We start from the raw sequence: 7397 nt of genomic DNA, 5'->3' as shown, positions 1-7397 counted from the left end.
TCTAACCACACCAGCCCTAGCCCTCACTAATCTGCTTTCTGCTCCATAATGTAAGCAGTGTTTTATATAAACTTATTTTTGGTGTTCTGAGATAGGTCTTACTGCATAGCTTAGGCTGGCGGAGAGCTCAGTTGCCTTGCTTTAGTTAAGTACTTAGATTACAGGCTTGTGCCAGCACGCATGCATTTTAATACAAATCTTAATTGTTTTAAAGTTTCGGTGACTTGAGGCCTTGCTAGAATGAGTATATTCAACACCATAGTCTGGTTATAGCAGTTTTTAAAAAATCTTGTCAAGATTTTTTTACCTTTAAACGAAGCATCTGGTTGAAAACACCCGAAGTCATTGACCAACTGGCAGGACTGCTTATCCATGTCTGTGCAGTTTCTCTACCATTACTTTCCTATTTATACAGATCCAGCTGGGCTGTTACAGCAGAAAGATACCAAGGGTTTGAACATTTAGTATGAAATGCACTCAAGGCCTCAAAGCAGAGTATCTCAGGCAACCAGATCAGTCCTTCCTATTCAGAATTCCTCACCTGTGTGTGTGTGTGTGTGTGTGNGAGAGAGAGAGAGAGACAGAGACAGAGACAGAGACAGAGAGACAGAGACAGAGACACAGAAAGAGGAGAGAGACACAGAGACAGAGACAGGAGAGAGACAGAGAGAAAGAGAGAGAAAGAGATATCGTTATACTGTGAACCCACATAAGTGGTACATGTTCAGTCTAAGTATCTTTTTCTGTATACAGTAAACATACTATGTGTTTGTATAAATCCATATACATGGGATTTTTTTTTTTCTACAAAAAGCACCGAAAGTCAAAAGACATCCTCTAGGGAGTCTATAGGTTAGATTCTAAATGTGGAAAGCAGAAGTCTGTAGACTAGTGTTCTAGGTAAACATTTAATTGTGCTGGTTTTATTCAAAAGGCTGGGGGTTATTTATCCATTCAGTCATTCATTCAATAAATCTTTATTGATTAACAACAGCGTAAAGGCCTAGTTCAAGGCCCAAGGAAAAACTCAGAGCTTTATTTTAGCTGCCTTGAGAAGTGTCTCCCAACTCCAGCACATGAAAGAGTAGGCTGTCTTCTTACAAGAAAAGAGCTTAAAGAGTCATGAATCTTTTTTTTTTAACTGCAGAGTATATTTTGCAGAAAAATTCAACATAATTGGAACATACCTATCTTTTTTCTTTTTAGGTGAATTAGGCCTTAACTGACAGATAGCCCATTTTGGTCTAAAATTCAACAAATACTCAGAAAATCTTATTCCACACAATCTTTTGACTATGTCACTTGCCATTTATAGTTGATGGCCTTAAGCAAGAAAAAAAAATGTAAGGTTGGGAAAAAATATTAATGCAAGTTGATAACAAAGCCGAATTCTGTAAATCTATAGCAGCTTATAGCAATCACAAAAGCATGCAAAAGTCTTTCATCTATTCAAAAATATGCAGTGCACAGAATGTCTGCTAAGGTGCATGACAAGTCAGAGTTAAATATATATTAATAAATGAATTAGCTTCATAAATAATAGCCATAATGACATTTTAGGAGACAATAAGTCTGAGGATTGTCAGAAAACGGTTGGATGTATGAGCTTCACGTCTCAGTGATTCTTCAAAATGAATAGGCTTTGCAAGATAGTTCAGACCCGCGACCAGCCTATTTCCTTGAATAATTTACTTGTTGTCAATTTGTACAGCCACATTACACATGCAAATTGTGCTGCCTGTGCAAACACCACTTGGAGATGATAAAAACAAATTTACGAAGGCTATAGAAGGAGGATTTATTTCACTTTCTCACCCCGGTCAAGCAATACATGTATCTGACGATTGTGTGTACCCAATTTTGTTGTAATTATATCAGCAAATTATTCCTTATAATCTTATTATTTTTAGCAGTCTCCTTGTGCTTGGGATAATTAGCTTTCTTCACTCAGTGTAAAAACAATTCAACTTGCCAGCCAGGCAGGGCATAGCTCCATTATCTGTTTTGGGTTTAAATTTATTCCCTATATTCTTGGACACTTTGTGTAAATTAAAAATTTCATAGTCCCTAATACTGTACACGCTGTTCATTCAGTGATGAATTAAGGCCCCTAAACCTCTCCGTTTGCTATTAGATATCTCATCCACTTTATATGTTAATCTGTGCTAATGAATTCCACAACCCCTAGCCACAGCGAGATGACTAAAATTATTACCACTTACAGAGATATGCCTTTTTCATTTAAAGTTCAATTCAAATTGCTCCCATAAACAGTCTGCCACACAAAGATACCTCCTATAAAGGAGAGTTACTTACCTATAAGTAGAGTTCTCTGAAGGTAGTATTATCTTCAGATGCACATTCCTGGGTCACGTGCCCTCAGGTCTGTGGCATGGTGGGGGAGAGGATTCAGAGCGATGGGTAGGTCTTTCTTTCCTTGGGGCTCTTCATTAGCTCTGTGGCCTGTATTCCTGAGGGTTACTGGTGCCACACCCCTTCACCCAGCCAATCCTGTTCTGAACATGACAGACCCTGTGTTGACTAAAATAAAGAGTTGAAGGACTAGTTGTCATGAGTAATTGTATAGGAGTAAGAGGCACACTTACCACCTTCAAGAAGTTACCTACAAAATTCTGTGCCTCATCACTGAAAAATGAATCTGGGAGCTTTTAACATATAAAATGACATTTAACCTCTATATTACCTCTACACGAATAACTTTTTATTGTAAATGCAATGCATTCCCCTCGTGGAAGAATTAGAATATATAAACATAGCATAGATTTTATTAAAAAATCACACTCACTCCCACAGTACAGTGGCAGCCACAACTGCTATATGGTATCTATTTATTTATGGACTTTCCTGCTTAACTTTATTTAGATGATAAGAGACTGTCATTGTGACTTATACCAGTAATTCCAGAATGTGGGAAGCTGAGGCAGGAGAATCACTGAGAGCTCAAGCCCACTCTGGGCTATGCAGTGAGTTCCAAGTCAATTTAAGTATGTATGTGCGTATATGTATATGATGCACATGTATATGAGGTATATGTAGTATATGTAGATGATGTATATGTATATGACAAGTCACTAAACTTGTCACCTCCTTCTTCCATTCTCTCTAAGGAAGGCATGCAGGGAGTATGTCCCATTTTCCTCTAACTCTGTGACTTTGCCCACGTCCAAAATGGCAGCTGCACCTTAGCTTCGTTCATTCTTCTCTCAATAGAACATTCAAGACCATTTTCTGTTACTTTGGCTCCAGCATTCTTTCTGTGACTACGACCTTCCCGGACAAGCTTTCCTAAATGAGGTGACAAGGCACCAACCATGAGGTAAAATGTGATGTGACGGTCTTTGCTCTAGACCTCATCAGATCTTTTGTAGGTGGAGGGGCTGTTGGTATAGGTGGCTTGTCACATATGCTGTTGTTTTTTCCTGTGGTTCTTAGACTGTGTGCTGTCATTATGGCTTTGTAGAAGAGAACATCGAGGGTCAAGTGGATGATGTAATGTGCCTAGAGAAAGAAATTACTGCCTGGAGTTTTCCAAGTGTTGACGGGAATACTTATTTTAATTCTTGCCCTCAATTGTCACTGAGACTTTGGCACTAGGTGCGGGGTGGGTATTTAGTGTGTTTCCAGTATTTCCCTTTAAAGAGAGATGATTTCCCAAGCTAAATCTTTGGAAACCTTTTTGGTTAGAAATCCAAAGCCTCTTCATATATTGTTTTATTTAGAAGTCCTTTAATTATTTATTAGCTTGAAAAGGTGATTTACATAAAGCAAATATTTTACTGCAGGAGAGTTTATAATAGTCTACCTTTTATAGTATCCTCTACTTAGAAGTCAAAACAACTTCTAGGGAATGAGTTTTTTTCTTTTTTTAAATTTCTGTTCATAGTTAAGAAAATGACCCTCCCGATTAATAAAGATCACACCTGAGAGAAGCATGGTGAGAACCACCCTAGAATCTTCTCCTCATGTCTCAGGGTCACTCATGATGTTACATACCCACATAGTTAAGATAGAAATACATATGAGAGGTTACAGCCTGGGAGCAACTTCCAGTTAGAGGGACGGTTTCATATGCCATCATCAACTATGAAACCATCATGCAGGTCATAGATGGAGCAGATGCAATTAACCTGAGTTAATATTTGGCAGGGCCAGAGGGATAACTCTTAACACATAATCTCCCTTAAAGTGTGATGTGCTTTTAAGGGAGGATTAGATGTACTTCACTGTAATATCTTCTCAGGAACACAGTGTGTCTAACTCATTGTTTCATTTCTACTTACGAATCCCAAGTGTTTGATTATCTCTCACAAAACTAAGCTCAGAAGAATGTAAAGTAGGCACATTCGTTGTCCTCAGGTCTGTCTCCTTCTTGTCTCTCTTTCTAGCCAACCCTGCCTGTTCTTGAGTGCCCTGTGGCCTGTGTCCCTCCATTACTTCACAGAACCACTTTCCTGAAACAAGTTGGCCATTCAAACACATTGTCATACAGTTGGCTAATAAATCTTAGTGTGCTTTCATCCCCAGCAGTATTTTTATTTTGACAGGGATTAAATCCTAGAGCCAATGTTTGTGAGCCAGGAAAAAATGTTCAAATATCTATCAAATGGTGTGACTTAGCTCAAAGTTCCCAAGCAATAGGGACATTGTAGAACTGTTGAGTGGCATGTGGAAGGCTGGCTTGCTTTCTTGGTCCATGTTGCAACTTATATTTTGGCCTGTTCTAGTCATACAGAAAATGGGGATAAACAGAAAGCTTGCTCATATGGTTGCTATGGGGATTAAATCAGTGTGAATGTATAAACCCACTTGGAATAGTACTGACATTTCAGAGAACTCATTTCGTTTTTCACTTTTCTTCCTCTATACTTCCTCCTCATTCTTTGAAGAAGGTGGTGTGGTACGGAAGAACTCACATGGGCTTAGGAATCAGGTATTCTGGGCACAGATCTGGACCACATGATGGTGAGCACATAATCTTTCTGAACTTTAATTTCCTTTAGGGTAAAAAAGAGATGGTTGGAATATGTCATGTTTTTATCATGAAAATTAAGAAGATTGTGTCTACTTAGTAATGTGCTATGTACCCAGTGGGCACATATTAATGAATTATGGTTATCAATTCTAGTAAAGGCAAAATACAGACATTTAGGTTCAAAGGTACAATTTTCTAAATATAAAATTGTCTCTGGCAGTTAGATAATCAAATATGGGTGTCAGATTGTTGACATTTAAACAGTTAAGTTTGTAGATTTCTGAGGTAGAATGCTATTTTTTTTTACATGAATACTTTCCTGTGATCCAAGGCAAATAGGTAAATAAAAACTACAATAGTACTATTTGGTAATATTCTAACAAGATGCTAGTGAAAAGGCTATCACAGTAAAGAAAATTTGAGTATTTGAAAAATAGGACATATGTGCTGAACAACTCCAGGAAAAAATAAAGTAAAAAGAAAGTATGCAAATTCTATCATCAAGCAAAATGATATAATTTCATCTTTCCCTTAGCATCTTTAAATTCTCACTACTCCTTAAAGGTGTGATATAAACTATGTGTTAGATGGTTCTATCAGGGATAATGAACCCTCGAGTAAAGTAATCCTGGCTACAATGTTACTTTTGGAGATCTGTGGGTTTCCTTTGGTGGTTCTTCCTCTTGCCACCACCATTTTCTCGTTTTCCACTTCTTCCCTTCTACATGGAACCATAATCACTGTTACAATGTTACTTTTGTTGCAATGTTACTTTTGGAGAACAGGTAGTCTGTTTCTATTTCCTTTACTGGTTCTTTCTCTCACCATTATTTCCAAGTTCACTTCTTTCACATCTCCCTTGAAGGGATTTCTAAGTCCTTTACATTCATGGTTTTAAAACTGTTTCCTAAGTCCGTGGCTGAAACAGAAACAACAGAAACAGAAACAGGAGGTTTTTGCTTTGGAATTCAGTGCTATGTCATTATTAACAGATAATTAACTAATTAACAGATTGCCTGAACTCCAGTCGACATGCCTCTATTGATATCTGTTTTAATGGTCTCCACAATTTGATGTCTAATAATATCTCCAATTTTTCGATGATAAAACACAGGTTCAGGGAATTTTAGATAGTTAAACATAATGTAACTACTGGCTTTGTAATTCTAAATTTAAGGTTTTTGTAAGCAGAGCTTGTTAAGTCTCCAAGTTTCCCTAATTTAGGTTTCCTATCATTCACATCTGTTTTGTTCTTCCTATCCTCAAGACCAGATTTTTCCTATTTTCATCAAGAAACTCTCCTTGAAACTCAATTTGATTCCTCTGTCCCCTATTAAATATGGTAGTGACACTAGTCTAGTGTCTATACAGTGCTTGGTACTACCTTCTTCACATTAAGGTTATTTACCTCCCCAACCAGATTTTGGATTCTTGGACAGCTTATCTGTCTTAGCTAACCATCTCCTCCTTCTGCCCAAAACAATGTTTTCTCAGTGTTTGTATCTAATCAATCAATATTAATCAATATTAAAGTCAACATTGGATAAATGAATAAAATTTCCATTTGAAAAGAGAAGTGGGGTTCTGAAGTTTTGTAAGAGTTCGGAGCTTTTCCAGTAATATGGTAAGTTTTAAGAAAAAGAGTGGCTTAAATAACCTGGAAATTTTGCACATAAAACAAATTTTCTCAACAAGAATATATTCTGTAGATATAGGGAGGACATATGTTACAGCTAAGGGGGAAGGTTTCTACGGTGGAAGTGTTACAGCTCTGAAGATGAAGGTATCCTGGCAATTGAGAGCCAAGGAATACCACAGTCACATCACACAATGAAACACAAGATGGTTGCTGCCCCTGCTTGGGTGAGAAGGAGCAAAGAACTGCACAAGAGGCAGGCTTTATGAAGGGTTTTCTTTTGGGGGGTGGCGAACTTTCCAGGGTGAGATCTGAGTACAGGCTCAGGTATTGGTGGGATTTTGTGGCCTGATCTTGGGCTTTTTTTCCCTGTAGGGTAGACCCTAAAGGGCTTACACTAGGTTTAACCATTCTTCAAGTTCCCAGTGTCTAGCTCTATTGTCAGTGCACAAGGTTATACCTTATGTAGAATCCATCTGTTCTTGATTTCAAAGTTAATAGTTGATCCAAGTACCAACGGTAGTAGGGTGGAGTACTAAGCCTTAAGTGGGACTTTTGTATCACTGCTGCTGAGGCTGAAGGAGCATCCCAGAAGAGTGTAGCAAGAAAATAAGAGCTGGAGAATGAGGTGGTATGCCACAAAAAAGTGTGTCCTCCTGTATGGTATGGCCCTCACAGTCCTGAGCTCAGTGCAGCTTTGGTTATGTGCACAAGACCTACACAGGACAAGGTTCTTCTGTGTTGCATCATGGAGGAGAGGGCAGCTAA

The 7397-nt window shown here is 38.1% G+C and overlaps 1 long non-coding RNA gene across 1 annotated transcript; it reads right to left on the bottom strand.

Moving 5' to 3' along the window:
- Window positions 1–318: 318 nt before the first annotated feature.
- On the bottom strand, window positions 319–5009 carry LOC110286076. Its single transcript, XR_002377109.1, has 3 exons — window positions 4844–5009; window positions 2317–2541; window positions 319–426 (listed from the first exon to the last, which is right to left on the bottom strand). It is a non-coding gene; the product is annotated as an uncharacterized LOC110286076 (long non-coding RNA).
- Window positions 5010–7397: the final 2388 nt, after the last annotated feature.

Source organism: Mus caroli, chromosome 19 (assembly GCF_900094665.2).
Source record: "Mus caroli chromosome 19, CAROLI_EIJ_v1.1, whole genome shotgun sequence".
Lineage (NCBI taxonomy): Eukaryota > Metazoa > Chordata > Mammalia > Rodentia > Muridae > Mus > Mus caroli.
The sequence above is the reverse complement of the archived record's forward strand: the minus strand, read 5'-3'. Positions and strand labels throughout refer to the sequence as shown.